This window comes from Thamnophis sirtalis, unplaced genomic scaffold, assembly GCF_051295495.1.
Source record: "Thamnophis sirtalis isolate CommonGarterSnake01/CBP01778 unplaced genomic scaffold, rThaSir2_p1.2 scaffold_4, whole genome shotgun sequence".
NCBI lineage: Eukaryota > Metazoa > Chordata > Lepidosauria > Squamata > Natricidae > Thamnophis > Thamnophis sirtalis.
The window spans coordinates 41666583-41688831 of NW_028261384.1; the positions used below are offsets into that span (position 1 = coordinate 41666583).

The window sequence follows — 22249 nt, forward strand, 5'->3', positions numbered from 1 at the left end:
TCCTTTAGGAGGGGTGGGAAAATTCCCTCCCGGAGAGAGGTGTTAACTATCGTCCGGATCCAGCCGCGTGTCACCTCCCTGCTGGTCGAGACCAGCCAGGAGGGGCACAGGTCCAGTATACAAGTGGAGGCACTCACCGCTCCCATGGCCTTCTCCACTTCCTCAGGAGAAGCAAGTTGAAACTCAATCCATAAAGTATGCTCAAGAACCTTCCCCCGGTACCTCGGCTGGTACCGTGCAATTGGAGTCCAGCTCTGTCCGAATCCGAGCGACTTTATCCGTTAAATACTGAACAAATTCCTCAGCTCTACCTTGTAAAGGGTCATCCGCATCACGCCCTTTCAAGAGGGAGCGGGTTATTCTAAACAAGGCGGCTGGGTGCGATTCAACAGATGCAATAAGGGCGGCAAAATGCAAACATTTCACCGCCTGTATTGCCACGAGATAGGCTCTGATAAAGGCTCTCATCAGTGCTCGGTCTCACTCAGATTTACTGGCCCTCCAGCGGTGCTCTAGACGTCTCTTTTGGCGCTTCATCTCCCAGAGTTCCTCGGTAAACCAAGGGGCCCTCCTGGATCCGCTGCCTCGGAGAGGTCGCAAAGGCGCAATCCAGTTTAGAGCCCCTGCCGTCGCTGTATTCCAGGTAGCGACTAAGGACTCCACCGGATTGTGGACGAGAGTGTCAGATATTTCTCCAAGCGCCGTCTGAAATCCCATAGGGTCCATCAGGCGCCTGGGGCGGAACCACCTAATCGGTTCCCCCTCCCTACAGTGGGGGATTGGTTTCCAAAAGTCAAGTCTCAGTAGGAAGTGATCCGACCATGACAAGGGCAAGGTCTTAATGCCCTTCAACTCTAGATCACGTCTCCACTGCTCCGAGAGGAATACGAGGTCAAGCGTGTGACCCGCTGAATGAGTGGAACCCCGAATTAGTTGGGTCAAGTCCATGGCTGTCATGGAAGCCATGAACTCCTGCGCCCCATCAGAGCGTTCACCAAGTGTAGGCAGGTTGAAATCCCCCAGAACCATAAGCCCGGGGAACTCTACCGCCAACTCGGCTGTTAATGTTAAGATGTTAAGATGTGCATGGAATAAAGAACTAGAAGTTCCTATATTGTTTGGTATGGGAGAGAGTCATAACTTCTACAGTTAGATTATCAGTGCTTCTCAAATTACAAGTTATACAACAAAAATAATATTATGCTTTTTAAGACGCCATTACATTGCATAACAATTTGAAGGGAAATAAAGGTTTCCCTTTCCAGGTATGTCTGACTGTAGGATGTAGTGCTTCTTGACTTAGGAAGTCAGAATTGTCCAGAGATATTTTCCATGGTCAGGTGACCAGCATAACGATATGGCATGGAACTTTGTTACCTTCCCACAGAAGTGGTACCTATTTATCTTTGAGCTGCTGTGGCACAGTGGTTAGAATGCAGTACTGCAAGCTATTTCTGCTGATCACTGGCTGCCAAGTTTGGCAGATCGAATCCTACCAGGCTCAAGGTTGAAGTGATATATAAGTCTAAGTGCTATTGCTATTGCTATCTACTTGCCTTTGCAGACTTGCCTTCTCATTCTAGGTTGGCAGGAGCTGGGACAAGTGACAGAAGCTCATTTCATTGCATGGCACTTAGGTCTCGATGCTGGACTGTCAGTCTTTCAGTTGAAAAGCTCAGCATCTTTAATTGCTGAGTCATCACACCCCATTTGAAGGGTAATGATTACTTTACTTTGATTTTTGCAGTGGGTGTATTTTTAATAATCTTGGTGTCTGGAGTGTATCTGCATATGCACATATGTGTAAGTTTGTCTTCTACCAACTTTCTCTCTGATGCCACATTTCAATCAATGCTGAAAGCAGCATACAAAATGATCTATCTCCTATTGCAAAACTAAGAAAAACTTGTGACAGGAACATTTAAGTAAGACTGATCCATCGGTCAAAATATTTTATGGGGAAATCAGGCTATGCTAAACCCAGAATATATGCAACCACATGCTGTCATTTTACTAGTTTCCTTTGAGAGACATGTTTGAATCTTGTGACACTGCATTATAAATTTATCTCTCTTTAAACTTTAAGCTCACAAAGGTTAATGAAAATTTAAAATTCGAGCAATACCATAAAAAATGACCTATCATGCTAAAGCAAGGGGTCTTGATAAAATATTAAACAACATCTTTCTGTACATTTAAGAGACTATATACCCTAAAATGCCACAAGAAAGTGGAAGTAACTTCCTAGAAGCGCTTAATAGAGTCTCCTTATTAAGGCAGATGAGAGACCAAGAGCAAATAGAACAATTGACCTTCCTTCTAGAACAAATCCTCCCACCAGGCTATAGCATCTCAATTCTTACCAAGCAGGATTATATTAACCCATATTTTTGGACTTAAAGATGCACTGGAGTATAAGATGCACCATGATTTTGAAGAGGTAATTTTTTAAAAAAAAGTTTTTGCACTCTGCACGCCTTCCAAACCCTCCGCATGCCTCATTTTTTGTGGGCGTGGAAAGAGCATGCAGAGCTTTTGGAGGTTCCTAGAGTGCTCCTGGGGGCTAGGGGAGTGAAAAATGAGCAAAAACAATCTATTTTTGCTCGATTCTGCCCTCCCCAGGAGCACTTTGCAAGCCTCTCAAACCTTCTTCATATCCATTTTTGCAAAGGGGGCGGGGTTTCAGTAGGCCAAAAATGCTGTATTCAGTGTATAAGGTTTTCACTCTCTTTATGGGGGAGGGGGAAGGTGCTTCTTATACTCCAAAAAATACAGTATTTTTCAAACCAACAGCCATTCTTAGCAACACTATAACTAAAGTATGGATGAAGCTGGTATAAAATGTATTCAGTTTAATTAAAATTAAGTTAATTAAGTGTGATTAATTAATCATGTTTTACAGAGCTGTTCATGTTAGAAAAAAACACATTCTTTGGGACATGCAGGAGTGCATCACCTCTTTGTATGTTCATCAAAGCAGCCTCACCTTTTTTAGGCACCAAAGTAACCCTAAAAAAATCTGCTGAAAAATTGAATGAAAGTATTGGTTTCAGTTTGCATTATGTTCTCTCTTCAATGATTCAACTTGTTTGTTTCTGAGAACTTGAAAAAGTGAATTAAAATGGAACACAACATTCTGACTATAAATTAAAAAATACATAGTATTTCTCCTTTTTTGTCTAATAGCAATGAAAACATTGTCTTTCAGACCAGCCAAATATAATAGTACTTCAGCGAGCAGCTTGGATGAGATTTTTTTGTTTTGTTTTCATTGTTTGGGCAAGATAATTTCTTAGGGGAACAAAGAGATTATATTTTTCTAAGAAAGACATCCATGAAAGTCTGCATGGCAAGAGTGGAGACTGAAAGCAACTCTTAACTCTCTCCCATATATATTCTTCTTGCAATGAAAGGAACAGAATGGAACAAGTTTAAAAACAATTAGTACACATGGTGTTCATTCTTGGCTCATTCTATATCCTTTTCTGCCTGAGAATGCTCAGCAGTCTTTCATGAAAAATGTTTTTGAGCTAATGAGGTATATTTGCATTCCCTTTAGAATGGATTTGGAATTTTTCATCTATGCTGTGCCATGAAAAATGGATGTGTTTTTCACAGAGGTAATTTGAACATAAACCATCACATCAATGAAAAGACAACCTTTGCAGAAGCTTTTTAACTTAGCTCATTCCATTTGTTTTCACTGGGGAAGGTCAGACATACACAAGGGATGTAAATTTCATGCACAAAACTTAGACGCTGATGAGATTTGTTTTTGTAGATAATCTGTAGCAGAGAAATTTTTCATAATGTCATGGCAAAATAAATTAAAATGTTCATCTTCATATGGCTGGTTCCATTGCATTAAAATAAATGTTGCAAGCTCATTTAATTAGTATAGTTAGGAATGTCTCTTCCCTGCTTCACTGACTCTCCAAATCACAAGTTAATTTGTCAAAATCAGACCATTGTTTTTCCTTCATTCTTCATTACGGAAAAAGACAGCCCTATTTAAATAAATGTTTATGCTACAGAGAGCAGAGTAGAGAACAATCCCAAATATTTTCATAAGCCAATGTTAGAAAAGTTTGGTGCATACAGTACAAAGATACCTGGATAGGATCAGGAGAAGTTGTTGGTTCTTTGACTAGATGTATTTTTTTAAAAAAAATCAAATCTCTGTCCCTTGTAAGCAATCATACTTTTGTACCATTTCTCATGCTGGCAGTTAAATAGAATTGAAAACCATTTCTCTCAGTGTATCCAAAGACAATGGATGACATGAGACACAGTCCTATAAATTATCCTACTCATATTATCCTACTCTTACCCTTCAAGATTCATGGTTAATCTATTATTTTGTATTATGCTGTTATCATGACTGTATCACCAATCCCATTAGTATCTAGTTGCAGCTTCTTTACTAGGATATGAGTAATATAACTTCTCCATTAAATACATGATCAAATTATTAATACAATCCTCCTAAAAATTATAAATAATAAGTTGGAGTAAGTGACATAGAGGATGCTTTAGAGGGTCTTTCTGGCAGATAGGTAGTGAAACAATTGCAATATCCATCAGCCCTTCAAAAATCAGCCTGTTATTACTGTCTGGCTCAATAGCAACATGGTGGTCTAGTGGTGAAGATGCTCACCTCCCACTTAGAAGGCTGAGAGTTTCAATCTTAGACATCAACAGAATTTTCTTCCTTATGTGAATTCCATGTTGACATCCAGACAGTAAATGCTCAGTTCCATTCAGTTGCCGAGAGTCTATTCCAAAGTGTCATTAAAAAGGGGGGTTGAGCCTTTGAAAAATGTGGCATGTTTACATTTTTAAATATAATACAAATGAAACAAACTATTACTTCCTCATTAACCTCCTTTCAACATGTCTTCCTTGGTTATTCCTTTGTACAGCTTGTCACATAGGTTCTACTACGGAGTGCTAGCATCCTTTTGATTAGGTTCTTGGCATAGCAATATGCTAGTGACTTTTAGAATCCACTCCCATTATGAATCTGGTGATGCTACAGTCTGGGGGAGGGGGATCAATCTTATTTTTCAAGCATCACAATGCCCCTGAGACTAGCTTTGTGCTATTAATAAATAGTGTTGTACCAAGGAACTTGAATCAGGTGCAGCTTCATGAGTTCATGAGTTCATGTGTGGCAAGAGCACATTATGTAACAATGCTGAGCATGTTGACAGTGACACCTTAGAGAAGATTTATACTCAAGTAATAAGAATAAAAATAGAATATTTCTTGGCAAAAATCTAAGTACCTATTGACCTTGGCAAAGAAGGTAAGTGACAACATGAACACCATGATATCATCATATATGCATCCCCAAGATTGCGGTTCATTATGAATACCTCAAATAACACTCTTCTTTTTATTTGCATGTGTTGTACGGAAAAATATATGAAAAATGAAAGGAAAAAAGAGAGTTCAAGGCTGTACTCAAAGATCTCTTCATGTTTTCAGTTTAGCCTTAAGTCAGAGTTGTCCACAGAGTATGATCCAAAAGTCAAAAAGTGCACCATTTGAAATCTGATTTTTAATTTTTACCACCTGTGTTATTTACGGCCTTATTTATAATAGTGGGTTGAATAGGTGGATTTCATCAGTGATTGTATCCAGCAAGGGTACAAAGGTACCTGGCAGATAATATTGGTTCACCGACAAATGCGCGCCTGACAAATGCGCGCCGACAAAACCACCGCGACAAAACGGCAACGTCGAAAGCGCGCCCACTAAAGCGCGCTGACAAAACCGTGCTGACAAAAGCGCGCCATCGAAAACAACGCAAAAACAATGGTAACAACATTAACAACCCTAACCCTAACCCTAATCCTAACCTAAAAACCCTAATCGCGGTTTTGTCGGCGCGGTTTTGTCGGCGCGCTTTAGTGGGCGCGCTTTCGACGTCGCCGTTTTGTTGCGGCGGTTTTGTCGGCGCGCATTTGTCGGGCGCGCATTTGTCGGGTCACGGATAATATTATAGAATTTTCTTCCTTTTGTGAATTCCACGTTGGCATCAGGAAGGGCATCCAGACAGTAGTAGTTTTATTTTTAGTATAGTATTTTTATTTATGTTTATACTAAGAATAGTACAAGGACTATAATGCGATGCTAGAGATGAAAGTATAAAATAAAGAACAAAGGGACATGGTAATTTAAATTCAGTTATTCAAAGCTGTATTTTAAGTTGTTCAAAACACTTAATGCTCTTTAAAGCAGAACATCACCCCAAACATCCCAAAATCAATCTATCCTAATCTATCTAATCTATCCATTTGCACAACTAGATTATATAATTACAATTACCAAGAGTTTCTGGCTGCCCCCCAAAATGTAGCCTAAATCTGTATTTCCCCCCCTTGACATATCTGATGATAGTATATGGTAGATGGTAATTGCCTAGGAATAAGATTTAGGGGCTATAACGTACGGTAATGTGGAGTTGAATTCAATGTATATCTGTTATGAAAAAGGCAAAGACTACATTGGGAATAACTTGAAACTAAAACAGCAGTTTTGTCAGCCTTTATATAAACCTATGAGACAACCACATTTGAAATACTATATAAAGTTCTTGTCACTACAGTTCATATTTTAGAACTGGAAGAGTTGTAGGAAAGGGCAGCGAAACTGATCAAGGAGCTGAAGCAAGTAATAGGATTTAACCCAGGTGTATAAATTGATGTATGATGAAGAAAAACCCAGGGACAATCCCATGAAGCTGAATGAGGGAGATTAGAGACAGAGAAAATGAAGTGTTTCTTCACACAGCAGATAATTAAACTATGAAATTCACTGTCAGAAGATGTAATATCAGCCATCTATTTGGACAGCTTCAAAAGACTTTAAACAATTACATTTGCCTCTCATCATAAATAATAATAGAGCCATCTTAACATAATGAGTGAATTACAAAATTCTGTACCCAGCTTTCAGGTTGGTATTGCAGATGAATGTCTAGAAATTTCCATTTTGAAAGATACAACTTTTATTAGCTGATAAAATACTGACATGAAGACACCATGGCAAATACAAGCACCACCTGGAAAAAAAAAAGCTTGTTGAGTCTCCATCAAACAGATGTCTGTCAGAAACGGCATGAAAACATCCTTCTTTGACAACCTAAATGGATTAAATCATACAGAATAGGATTATTTTAGTGACTTTGATACCAGCCTTGGGAAGTTATCAATAATAAAGTCTTACATGCCATTCAACAGCTAAATATTTTGAAATATAATTGCATTACAGTTATAGAAGACTTGATTTCTCATTTCCCTTTAATTTTCCATAGAAAATCAGCAGAAAAAAAGATAAATAGGTATGTGGTAGTTTGACACTGAATACTGCTGCAAGTTTTAAAATAGAAATTCAGACCATGAATCTTGAGTCCATGAACTGATTGATTGATTTCAATCAATTTATATGGCTGTCCATCTCCCAACAATAACTCTAGGCACCTAACATAAAGTTAAAATGTAATAAAAACAACCAATAACAATAAACACACACATAATGGCAGCTGAGAACAGCAACAATCCCTGCAATGACACTCACCTCTTGGATTCCTTTCTCTTCCCAATCTCTATGTATTTGGAAAGAAGCCCTATGTTTAAAACTTTACAAATTGTCATCAAAGCTAAGGTCATCTGGATCTTCAAGTTCTGTTTTATGACATATTGAACTTATAGATCTTTTATGCTTCTGATAGCTACATACTATACATCTGAGCTTTAAGAACTACCTAGGACCTAGTGTTCAGTACTGGGGAAAAAGAAATGCAAGAAATGCTACCAGAAACTCTTGTACTTGACACGAAGGCCTGTGAATTTAATTCAATTCCAAGTAGAGGAATATCAAAGAATATCTGGCTACCTATATCTGAAGATTTCCATAAGGAAGTCATGTTTTCAACTTTTGTTGTATCTTCTAATTGGTTTTTAACTCCTGGAAACTGCCTGAACTAGTCCCTGGAGTTTTCTTGTCAAGATTTTGGATATGACCTTGTGGATGACCTTCACTCTGTCAAGAACCTGGGAGTACTAATTTCTAATGATCTAAGTGCCAGAGCTCACTGTAACAGCGTTGCCAAAAAGGCATTAACAGTTGTTAACCTAATCTTGCGAAGCTTCTTCATTGGTAATATTGTATTGCAAACTAGGGCATATAAAACCTTCTCTAAACCTATTCTTGAATACAGTTCATCTGTCAGGAACCTGCACTGCATATCAGACATTAATACAATCGAGTGAGTCCAGAGATATTTCACGAGAAGAGCCTTTCACGCCTCTGCTCACAACATTAATATCTTATACCACCAGGTTTGAAATTTTGGGCTTAGACAACTTAGAATTATGCCACCTTCGGTCTGACCTGAGCATGGTACACAAAGTTATCTGCTATAATGTCCTATCTGATGATGACTACTTCAGCTTCAACTGCAACAATACACAAGCTCACGATAGATACAAACTCAATGTAAACTGCTCCAAACTCGATTGCAGAAAATATGTCTTCAGCAATAGAGATTCTGTGGTTTCATCCCCAAACTACATAACTTTAACCTAAGACTGTCTAATCTTGACCTCACCGCATTCCTAAGAGGTCTGTAAAGGGCATGCATAAGCGCCCCAGCCTGATGTCCCCACTTATTTTTATCCATTTCCTGTATTCATAATCATGTTTATATTTATATCTGTTATCTTTTACATGCTTGACAAAATAAATTAAATTAAAATTAAATTAAAAACTTTAAATTTCAGAAATGGTTTGTCATTGCTTTCTTCTTCCTAGGACAGAGTGAGAATGAACTGGACTAAGGTCGTCCAGTTGTCTTGATGCCTAAAACAGGATTAGAATTCATGGCTTCCCATTTTCCAGTGCAGGCCATAACCACTTCATAGACTGACTTTTAAAGACTGCCAGCCCTTCTTCGAATTCTCCAGGTACTCACAAATTAACTAGTTGTTTCCAAGCAATCATTCAAATTGTGTTTTAGTCAGAATCCAAAGTGATGGAACATGACAAGACAGGCAGAAATATGAAGATACCTGAATATTTTCCCTAAAGTTATAGCTATAGCCAATTTACTCTTGCATCTTGTTATAAAATCATGTATTTGCAAATCCTTGGTCTGATTGAGACTTCAGATGTAGGCAACTATTATCAGACCTGCTCAATGAACAATGGCCTGACTGTGCATTAAAAGTGTGCCCTTCCTAATCATCTAGCCAACCTTACCGGTTTTCAGCATTGTCTTCTACTCCAAGAACATGAATCCTCATATTTGAATGACTGCTATTCCCACCTCCATGCTTTTGGTTAATTAACTTAGGAGTTATTTTGTCAGATAAGGTTGTTTACAGTAACCAGTGATGATTCATCTCCTTTATTCTGCAGTTATATTGCTGAGTCGATGCATATAAACCAGAATGAAAGCCTTTGCTAAAGACACACAGGTTACACTGCCAGAAAACACACACACACACACACACACACACACACACACACACACTTGGTTGGACAGTACTGAGGAGTTTAAAACAAATTCAGAGTTATTTAAACTTAATTTATTGCCAGGAAAATAAACCCTCTGATGCTATTAATTTTTTTTAATCTGGGCTATCAAATGTCACACGCTACTGCCTTTCAATGTAAGGTCATTGGAAACAACATATCAAGGGTGTCACCAACACAAATCAAATGAAATTCCCTTAAAAATAAAAATGTCATGGTTAGAATAATAGGCAATAGTTATTTCATACTGTGAAAGATTTCTAATATATCAAGAGTTCACCTTTTTCCTCTTTATATCATTTTAAGCACGAAATACAGTTCTATTTAGCAGATAGAAAATAAGAGCAGTTTACAGGCTCAGGGTAAAGGCGCTAGTAGGTAAAGTAGGTGGGATTCATTACCACCATTGAAGTATCTATTAGAAAATATTTTATTTTAAAACTCTTAAATAATTGGACATTTAAATTTCATATGCAGTATGTCCTTCTAGGGATATTCCTTAATTCAGAAATCAGGATAAATTTTAATTCCATTGAAAGCAGAATGTATGCAAGTGATAGGTCAGAATTTCAGTATTCCTAGCTTGTTATTCTTGCTGTGTGGTCATGCATACCTTCTGCTTATTCTCATTTAGAGGTAAAATAATCAGAAACAAAGCAGAAAGGAGAAACTGAACTGGGACTCTCTATCACTACAAGCAAGCCAGAAACAAACAAACAAACAAACAAACAAACAAACAAAGCTTCAATCTCTGGTTTGAGAGTTTAAACACACTCTGAGGGTAGTCACTGAAACAATCCTGAGAACTTTATCACTGGCGTGTACCTCCTCTTTTTATCTTTGTAATTCATTTTCATTTCAACTGGTAGGCTCAACCTTAAGCTTCCCATCTTACAATGAAATACTTCTAAAACACTTATACGTCTTATGTGCCAAACAAAGATTAAGTTGTTGACAATGATGAAGTGTGTACATCAACTCTGTAGACTCCCAATGGTGTTATAAAATATAGTGCTGCATTCCAGAAATCTGAAATATTTGTGATGGGCATAGCTTTTTGCCTATTCTGAAGTTATAACCAGCTCCTGCTAACATGACAGACACATGCAACTCTGTCAACAGTTTTCAGTCAAAACCTGTTTCTGTTGCTGTTTTACATTAATATGTAAAACTGATAGACTGAAAACAGGCTTGGTAATCATTTTCTTTCCCTATTTTACATATAATTACAAAAGTAAAAGCATTCTTCAACTTACAACTGTTCTTTTAAGAATGGTCTGAAGTTATGGCTTTTAAATAATTCCCACCATTGCAAAATAGGAAATTACCCGAGGATTGGGAAAAAGCTGATATGTTTCCTATCTCAAAAAAGGGGGGAGGGGGACAGACCCAGTAAACTACAGATCAATCAGCTTAATATCAATACCTGGAAAGATACTGAAAAAAAAATCAAAAAACAATTCTGTGAACATCTAGAAATAAATACAATTATAACTAGTAGCTAGCATGGGACTGTTAAAAACAAATCATGTCAAACCAAGCTTATTTCATCCTTTGACAAAGTGACTAAATTAGTAGACCAGCAAAATGCTGTGAACATAGTATACTTTGACTTCAACAAGGCATTTGACAAAGTAGATCACAAACTATTTCTTGGTAAACAAGAAAAATATGGGACAGACAACATCAACACCAGATGGATTTGTAACTGGATGACAAATCATACGCAACAAGTCATTAATAGTACTACATCTACATTGAGAGAAGCAAGCAATGGTGTAACCACAATGTTCCTTCTTAGGCCAAGGACTCTTATCTTCACAAATGATTTAGATGAGAGAATAGAAGGGGAACTCATCAAATTTGTAGATATTCCTAGGCTGTCAGGAATAGATAACACCACAGAAGACAAAAGTTCCGGATCCAAAAAAACCTTGACAGTATTGAACAATGGGCCCTATTCAAAAAATGAAGTTTAATGTGGCCAAGAGCAAGTTCTACACTTGGGCATGAAAAGCTAAAGGCACAAATACAGATTAGGAGAAACCTGGCTCAAAAACTGTAACCTTTGAATCTTAGTGGACAATCACTTAAATATGAGTGTATGGCAGCAGCCAAAAAAACTAATACAACCCTTGGTTGCATACACAAGGCATCAAATAAAAATCATGTTAAGTATTAGTACCACTTTATAAAGACTTAATGAGGCCACCTGGAATACTGCATCCAATTTTGGTCACCACATTACAAAACAGATGTTGAGAATTTGGAAAAAATGCAAAGAAAAGCAATTAAGAATATTAAAAGCCTGGAGACTAAAACATAAGAAGAACAGTTGCAGGATTTATGTTCTAGAGTCTAGATAAAAGGAAGACTAGAGGGCAATGTTCCCTCTAAGCTGCGAGGCCACACACGTGACAAGAAAATGCCGCACAGCAGGTTCCAACTGCCACACAGTGATTTTTAATGTCACAGTGTGATGTATACATTTGATGGAAATTAAGCCGCTGGACTCTGGATTTTAGTCTGGAGAGTGGAGACTAGATGTAGGTCGAGCGACATTAGGCGAGTGTCAAATGACAAGCAGTAGGAGGGACGCTCCAGCACAGTTGGAGAGAAACTGAGCCGTGCCCACATCCTTGAAAGTTGGCTAATTTCCTAGCTGCGATGCTGCTCAAAGCAGCGAGTCTGGCAGTGTGTTCTGCTAGTATCTGAGTCAGAGTATTTGTAGTGAGTACTGAGTAGGCCCTAACAGATAGGCCTCGTATTTTTGTTTATTTGTGTATTTGCTGTAAAGAACTGATGTCGAAACGTAAAGCTAATGATAAGACTGGAATAAACGTTGTTATGAAGAAAAAGTGAAGCTTGAAATTTAAACCAGAATGGTTGAAAGAGTTAGTAGACACTGAACTGCTGACTTCGTCTAGAAAACAGTTAACAAAACTGGGTGACATCTTCACTTATCGTGAAAGTAGTGACAACATTGTTTGCCAAATATGCCAAGAAGCTTGTACAGGCAGCGCATTCACCACTGGAAAATGATGGAATGATTGGGAAATCGATTATTGAAGCGTCATATCAATCAGAAAATTCACCTGGATTCGGTCACTAAACTATGATGCCAGAAATCTGGAGGGCTGCAGAGGCTACTGACTGAAAGTGCAGAAGACAGAGCAAACAGAAAAGAAGTTTCACTGCGAAGAAATGCCAATGCTGATGAAGTCAAAGTTTTGATTGATAATGTGTTGCTGGCTGTAAACATGAATATGTAGATATTATCAGTCAAAGTCATACATGACCACATAGGCAAGTATGTGTCCATTCCAGAGAGCTGGCACAGCAAGAATTATGGCTTTGAGTTCATGGAGTGCATCAATGCAGTTGTTCAGAAAGAAGTCATGCATGATCTATGTAATGCCACTTGTCATACTCTTATTGCCGATGAAAGCACCGATGTATCAGTCACCAAAATGTTGATTTTGTATGTGAAATTCTGCCCATCTAATGCCGCGATTTATAAGACCGTGTTTGTAGGAATTTTACAGTTGCCAACGTGTGACAGCATAGCAATCACAGCAGCCATAAAAGAGTTCTATGCTACAAACAACATCGACATTCAAAAGATGGTCATGTTTTCATCAGATGGTGCATCTGTGATGCTGGGTAAGAATAATGGTGTGGCTGCTCAGCTTTGTTGAGATGTATCCCATTTGCTTGAACAGCACTATGTGGCACATCGAAAAGATCTGGGGATTGATAATGCATGTTACCACGTCTCACTGATGAAGGACATTGAGACTTTACTATGAACTGTCTGTACTCTGTTCTGCCGCTCTTCTGTGAAGAAAACGGCATTTGCAGAACGAGCAGAAGTTCTCGAGTGTGAATTGGTAGTCTTCAGACCGTTGAATGAAATACGATGGCTTTCAAGACATTTTGCATTCCGAGCATTGATGGGAAACATTACAGTTTTGGTTGAGTACTGTAAAGAGCAAGCAGAAACACACAGTGACCCAGTCTGAAAATATTGTTACAGAAAGTTGACGGATCCACAGGTTCGTGCTGCATTGATCATGTTTGATGATGTTTGCGAATTAGCAGAGTTGAACAAGTTGTTGCAAAGAAGCAACTTGACACCAATCGAAGCCATTCAGTTTGTGAAGGCCAGAATAACCAAGCTTCACCTGCAGTATTTAGGCAAAACGGCTTACTGGAATGACGAAGCTTGCAAAAATATGCAGAGCCAGACATTGACACGGCTCCCATACTCAGATTTATTGAACTTTTGTGCTTGCATCTTGACAGTCATTTTCCAGACAACGAGCTGACAGATTGGAATATATTCAAAACTATTGCTCTGTCGAATATGATGTCTTTTAATTTTGGGGAAACTGAAATTGCAACTCTGGTTGGAAAATACCAGCATTTCTTTGACAATTTGGATGAAGTCAGCATCATATCAGCTGTACAGTCACAGTATCGTGACTTCAGATTTCTGATGTTGGAGAAATTCAAGTCTGGATTAATGCACTCATTCGACGATGTAGTTCAGTTTGTACTAAGAGAGCAACAGTTTGGATTGCTCTCACATCTGCTGGACATTTGCACAACATTCCAAGCATCAAATGCCAATTGCAAGCGAGATTTCAGCCTGATGAATGCCATCAAGACCAGAGCACTTGGATATGCTGATAGGAATCTGACCTTACCAGACTTCAGCGGCGCAGATTGATCTCAACAAAGTGTACTCGGAATGGTCATTACAGAAAGACAGATGTGAGAAACTGTAGGATGAGACAGACTTTCAGTGAATAACAATGTGCATTACCATAAACACTATACAAGTATTTTAATATTGCAGACTTGCAGTATTGTAAGTAATACTCATATTATATAGCACTTTTAATAAGTGAGTACCTTGAATAAACATAACTTTGAGTTTCAAATAACACTGATTTCATTGTTGTCTTGGGTGACATCTGTGAAAAAAAAATTCAGGTGCTCAGGCATGAAAATGTGCTGCTCAAACACTATACTTTTCCATGCACACTGAAAAAAATTAGAGGGAACATTGCTAGAGGGACATGATAGCTGTGTTCCAATATTTGAGAGATTATCACAAAGAGGAGGGGATCCAATTATTTTTCAAAACACCAGAGGGCAGGACAAAAAAATGGATGGAAACTAATTAAGAAGAGAAGCAGCCTGAAATTAAGGAGAAACTTCCTAACTTTGAGAACAATTAACCAATTAAACAGCTTGTCATCAAAAGTTGTGGGTGCTTCATCACTGGAAGTTTTTAAGAAGGGACTTAAGAAGGGACTGGATAGTCGCTTATCTGAAATGGTATAGGGTCTCCTACTTAAGCCGGAGGGTTGGACTAGAAGATATTGAAGGTCCCTTGCAGCTTTATTCTGATTCTAATTCATTCTCACATGATCACAATTTAGCCACTTGGCAAACAGCTTGCATTTACAATCAGTAGCAGCATCCTACAGTCAAATTATTGCAATTTGCAACTATTTTTGTAGGTTTGGGCAAGAACATTCATTGCTGAAAATGAATTTGCTTAATGATCATGTGCTTTTCTGTAATAAAAATGACAATAAAATCAAGGCCATGTCATAGGGTGTTTCAATTTACAATTTCAAAGATTTGTGACAGAAATTCTGATCCCTATTGTGCTTGTAAGTCAAGGACTCCCTGAGATGTTTAAAAGACGTTTGCAATATGCTTTGGGAAAGTTAATGTTCAAATAGATATAAGGAAAGACAGCAAAAGAAATAAAGAAAAACAATCTAGCAATTTTATTAGACTGTGCCCAGAAAGTAAACTGCAAACTATAATAAAGTAATGTTTATTTAATAAATATGATTGGATCAAAAAGATATGAATATATGGAAATAAAACCACTTCTTGAAAAATAAGCCAAGGTTATGATATAGAATAGCAGGTTAGAAAGGTAGAAAGATGGATAATGTTTGCCCTAAATCTTACTAAATAACTAATGAAATATGCAAGATGCGTCTCATAGATAATTGTCTAATTAACATAATGACTACTAAACACAAATCAGGGTGACCAGTCAATAGTATCAAAAAATTAGTTTTCTGCATTTCTTTGCTGCTATATAATGGCAGTCAACATCGTTGCATTCCAAATCTGGTAGCCTTTATTTATTTCCAATAAATTTCTAATAGGTACTGTTCTGCTTATCCACATTTCTGAGTTCCTGAATATTTTCATAAAATTGAGAGCTTCTTATTTATAACAAAGGGCCATTCAAAGAATCTAACATGCAGTCTATATATAAATCAGAATGAAGATTTTGGGACAATTTTCTATGTTTGGGGTTAATTGGGATTACTAATTGTATCCCTTCTTACTTATTTATTCATTAGATGAAATGGCTACTAATATTTAAAGAAAACTCCCATTGCAATGATAAGACTTACAGTGAAGAATTTCACTGGGAATAATAAAAGTAGCCATTCTCCACATGGATTCCTACAACATTCCATATCTCATAGTTGTTATTCTTTAAAGATGCAGGAGTTGCATCTTTAATATATCTAATTTTGTTCTTATGTGTACTATCCTTCAGTACAGCCAGCTCACATAGTGAGCTGCCCATATTCAATGTTGGTCATGGCAGCATGTAACGCATCCAGCCCACAGGCTGCGAGTTTGACATCCCTACATTAGACTCTTAGAGCTCATCTGAGATCCAGAATAGCATCTATTGAAAACTGAATATAATGATGCAACACTTGTACTATTTCTTCAGATTGGAGGAATGTTTTCTGTGCCTGGAGGCACCTAATTTTATTCAGAACTAATTTCTAATATTGCTTCAGACTATTGTAAATTCAGTGTATAGTTAGAGGCATATTTAGTTCATTACCATTCTGAACTCTTGACCATTTTTTTCTTCAATGCACTGCCTTTCAAAATCATTTTTAAAGGAAACAATACATCACAATTGACCTCTTATTAAGATACTGTAATATCTTCTCCACAGAATGAAGTATCTCACATGTGCATAGTTCCAGAGCTGCAAATGTGGAGAGGTTCTAAAAAGGGGCACTAAAATGTTAAGATTCATATGTTGATCTGACACTAATCTAAATTCAAACATTCTTCTATATTTACATTTTTATTCCTGGATTAAATTATCCTGTATACTTACTGTGAGCTCATCCTGTAAGAATGAATATTATGCAATCAAAATGCATGCTAGAAGGAGGTTCTGTGAATAAAAATGTAAAAGAAGAAAAGCTTATTTGCTTTTTGAGTAAGCAATGTTAAACAAAACACAGAAATTTTCAGCCAAAAAATTAAAGGCATAAAATAAAAAAGGATATATACCTAAATCTGGTTTTTATCAATCTTATTCATTATACTTCTATATATTGTTCTGTTGAAAATTGTCCTTGCTACCAACACACATATAGTATACACATCTTCATAAAGTTCTTTAAACTTCCTTTTTCTACCTTGAAGTATATCATCTTCTTTAACCAATTCCAACTTTCTTGGTCCTCTTTCTCTTGCTGTATTCATTCTTCCTTCATTTAGTATCCTTATATGATTAAATGTTAACCACAATGTTCACTGAATTTTTAATGGCAAACTAAATTATTTTATCTTTATACCTTGATTGTCACATTTATGTATGCTATTGCATGAAAACTATATTAGCAAACACAGAAAATTATATAAATTTTCAGACTCATATTGTATCATTTGCATGCAAAAGTACATTACATCCTCCACCAGCACTATTTAATTATTATAGAAAATACAGAAAAATAAAACATCATAATTATTCTGATGTAACCACAATTATACATTTGTCCACCATCAAGGGAACAATGGATCAGTATTGAATAATTCAACAAGCATTCTATTTATTCTCATGTGTATCCTTCTGACTGTTGACTGTTGAAGAGTCTTTGATGTTCTATTCTGCAGTAGATTTGATCCTTTTTGTCAAATCTTGTTCAAAAGAGAGTCCTGCTTGAGATGACAGTTAGATATCAATGCCACTGAAATATCCTTTCCTGTCTTGTATGCTTACCTATCAGTGTTGTTCAACTGAAATTGCTAATAGATGGCACACTGGTCCTTTAGAATAGAGGTTATTCTATATACTGTATACTAACATCCAACTCCCAGAAAGTAGTTGGTACTCTTAAATAGCATTTGAAATTGATAAAGCCTAGATTTAGGAAAATAAACTGGAATTAAGTGCATAAAAGATAGAAGTGGTGCTGGTAAATAGCTAGAATATTAATCCCGGGCAACTGATTAGTATAAGCTGCATGAGCCCATGATGTCAGTATTAGAAGATCAATCCTAGTTGCAAATGGCATGCTTACATTTGGCATTGCCCTTGACTTTTAAAACTATAAATGGTTTATGGCTGATCTAAGCAAGTATTTGTCCTATAAGGACTTGCCTTGCCAATAAGATTTGCAAGGAAACTATTCCCAGATGCCACTGCTGTCAGCAGTCAGCTATTCTGGCATGAAAGAGAGGAGTTCTTCCTGCTGTGCTCCCAAGCATGGCTTGCATTGCTTTGGGAGTTGCCTTTGACAGCTTGTTCGCAGAAAAATTTCTGAAGATGCATTTCCTTTGCTGGACATTAAAATATTTAAATAAAAAAATAACTAAGATTTTATTTAAATCTTTTAAATATTGATAGTCACCTTGAGCATAAAGCAAAAGGTATATCAAGAGAAGTATAGCTATTGCTGTGCTTCAAGTTTTTCTCAACCTTTGCTTTTTTTAACCTTCATAACTTGTCAAGATTTTTTCAATTAAGCAGCACATAATTAAATCAATGATTAAACAAAGAACTTTGAGTTGATAAAATGCCATTATGCACCCTGACTGCAATTGAGCTCTAATGATATGTAGATTAAGAGCAATTGTTCTACTACTACACTAGTTTCATGGCAGCCTTTCATTTGTTTGGCTCCTTGTCAAGCCCTGGTGTGCTCTGGCGATGAGGAACAACTAGGCTGTCATAAACTAAGCCAGCTGGTTATTTAAGTTACCTACTTATTCTATAACATTATCTTATAATGTTATTAGATATTTGTGGAACCGCCTCTCCCAATTAAATCTGCCTATCTCATTAGCTCTGGCGGATTGGACACACTGTCTTCTAATGGTTTACACCTGATGAATTCCAGTAGGCAGGCCTTCTCTGATATGGTGACCACTTGATGGAACATTCTCCTTCTTGGAGTGAGATTAGCTCAACCCCCGTTAATATTTTTTAAATCCCTGAAAACCTGGCTTTGTCATCAGTCTTGGAGGTTTCAAGGGATAAGAATTCTTAAGATGTCACTATCATGTTTAATTTACTCTTTCTTGCATGTGATAGTTATATTTTTAATAACAATTGTTTTATATAGTTATTGTTTTATTTAATGTTGGTCATCAATCAGGGACACTTTGTGTGAGATGGGCAGCTAAATCAATCAATCAATCAAGTAAAATCTAAAGAAACATTTTCAATAATAAAATGTGTATGATTTGTCTTTAGAACGGACCCTTTTTATTGAGATATATATATAGTACACATACACAAACAGAGAGAGAGACAGACAGACAAGGGCTAAATCATAGATTAGCATCCACGTTCCTACAATATTGGAAGGTTGAAAGCAGAAAGTGACATTGCAAAAGGAAAAAGAAACATTACTTTCTATTAGCCACTTTTAAAAAAACACAGAGTAGTATAAATATACAGTATCATTCATCCAATGAAATAGAATTAGTTGTCCTATTCATAGTCACTTAGTAGAAGCCTCAATGGCATTATGCACATTAAGCAGAAGGCAGGAGTGTAGTACAGCTACCAATAGAATTAAGGCAAATTTGGGCTGCCTTCAACAGAAGTATAGTGCTATTATCATGGGAGGTGGCAATTCTGTCCTATGTTGTACTGGTCACACCTGGTATACGGTGTCCAGTTCAGTTCACACAATACAAGAAGGACAGTGAGTAATTAGAAAGTGCAGAGTAGTGCAATGAAAATAATGAAGGGCTTGAAGGATAAATTGTGTGACGTATAGTTAAAGGAACTGGAAGTGTTAATCTATTCCAGGAGGAAGAGATGCTAGCAATTTTCCAATATTTCCTAATCTTTTTTGTCCCACACCAAAAAAATGTCAACCATATTCTGGTAAGTGCACAAGTGGCATTAGTGTAAAACACAGGTGTCAAACGTGTGGTATCACGTTGCCATCACGTGACATTTCACAATGTTTTTCCCCTTCGCGGAGCTGGGCTGGGTGTAGCCTGCACATGATGCATCCTGCCCGAAGGCCGCCAGTTTGACACCCCTGGTCTCAAAACTAAATGCATATACATAGAGCAGACATCAAGAATCTGAGGACTTCAAGATATAGCTGAACTACAACTCTCAATAACCTCAGTTTTCATAATTAATGAAATGCGGGATGCTGAAATTGGAATCCAATGCTTTGAGGGCTAGATCCCTCCCTCTTCAAATGAAGTTTCTAATGCATATAGAAACTCTGGTCAATTCTACTCATATAAAAAAGACCATGCACAAAGAATCAGTACTCCTACAATCGACGCATATTGCCTATATACCTATTACAAGAATGACTCAAAGATGTCATAAAGATAATGTATTTCTGTTGGTGTCTTGATACTTTTAAAACAAAAGAGATATTTAAGGCTTTAACTAAGCACCTTTGAAGTTCTTTAAATATGCCAGAAAGGCATGTATAGTTCTATCTTGTCAGTGAAACAATTATAGTCTTGAGCTGCAGAAGGAATAGATTGCAAAATCATCTATTTGTCCTTCTATGGCTAGACTATTAGATACATCATCTATTTTGACTGCATTTTACACAGAAATGTAAAAAGACAGCATTAAGATTGCAATGATGGTGGAAAACCTAATTTATTAGACTTGACATGGTAAGGAGATAGCTGTACCATCTCATGCATATTATATTACATATTAAGGACTCAAAACAGAATCTGCAGATCAATATATCTTAAGAAGTTATATTTAAGTAAACTACTGACTTCGAATGCATGTTCTACAGTCTAAACAAAGCAAGGGAAAGGATCTTCCACTGCCATCTGCATGGAGAAATTTTGAAGTTAATGTGAAAGGATAGATGGAATATGAGATGGGGGAAATGCATGAAACATTTATCTATTCATCTTCTAAATTGTTTCTGACAGGGGTAAGAAATCTCTTACTCAGAATTTGAGCTAGAAAATGTTTTCTTTTACCTTGTCTTTGAATGTGGCTATTCAGGGCCTCTGTTTCTAAATGTGTCTCTAAGTACCAGCAGCAAAAATTACATAAGTTATTTTAAATGCTCTAAAGTCAAGCTTCTGACTGAACCTGCTATGGATAACATTTATCCAACCTCAGCACTGGCAAATTGTGTGATAATTTTAGTAAGGGAATAGGGGGCACTCTTGCCATCATTAAAAATGACATAGAATTTGAACATAGCAACAGCTTTTATTCTATTTGAATTAAGGTTTTAACCAATCTAAGCAGAGAGGTTTTGTTTTCTTTCTTTTGGGGTGGGGAGAAGTTAAATACAGGATTTTAGATTAGGTACATGAAACAGCCCCAACATGTCATAACACAGAAACAATACTAAGAGTTCCACATGTCAGCTGTGTTGTATCAAGAGATCCAAATTAATTCATAAACAGCACTGTGAAATAATTAAGTTTGCTCAAGGGAAATTGAGGATTATTATGAAAGGAGATAATATAAACCAGCAAATTTCATAATCCAATGTTTTAGTTTTGGGCATTGTCTTTATACATCACAATATATGTTGTTGAGGCTGTCTCAAAGGTACTTTATATCTGAGCAAAGTACAGAACTTGAAAAGAAATATTCAAACATAATAGCACCTTTCATTTGAAAAACAAAATGAAAGCATTTGAGCTTATTTAGAATAATGGTTATTTAGAAAACTAATTGACAAGGATATAATATTAGAACAATCAAGAAGTTAGAAGAACTTAAGATCAAGACAGTATATTTCAAAGCAGCCTTTCAGAACAAGCATTAAGCCAGTGGTGATGAGTTTCTGGATTAATGGGCAATGATCTAATCAGCCTTGATTATTGGTATTAAGACATTTTGCCAGAAATTGTGGCTGTCATCTTCAGACTGAAAGTGGTCTGATAATCAAGCTAGTTTATTTTTCTTCATGGCTCTCAAACTCCTCCAATAACGGTGACAGGCCATCTGTTTGGGAGAGACAAAAGACAGGCCATGCTTAATTATCAGACCTAGAACCAGTTTTCCATTGCTTGATGTTTTCAGATGTTTCAGACTCAGACTGTGGGAAATATAGTCCTATGTATTTGAGGAGAGCCAGATTGATGAAGGATAAGGCAAAACATGAAAAGTAAATTACTTCAATAGATATTAGTTTAAAGAAATCAAATGTGTATAGGCAGAGAGTACATGTTTCTAATTACCAGTTGCTGGGATGATTTTATCAGTATGTACTTCATTGGCTGCTGTGTACAATTTCGAAGACAACGTTTTAGCTTAATGTAGACCACCAATCTTTTTCTCTTATGCACAAAGTGGACTTAAGAATATGGCAGCTACTTACATGCATGACTTGAAAGCCAAGTTAGCAAGGAAAGAAATAAGATAGAAAAACCATCC

General features: G+C 36.9%; 1 pseudogene; it reads left to right on the forward strand.

The window, feature by feature from the left end:
• Positions 1–14275, forward strand: part of LOC148045818 (uncharacterized) — a 73879-nt pseudogene extending 59604 nt beyond the window's left edge.
• Positions 14276–22249: the final 7974 nt, after the last annotated feature.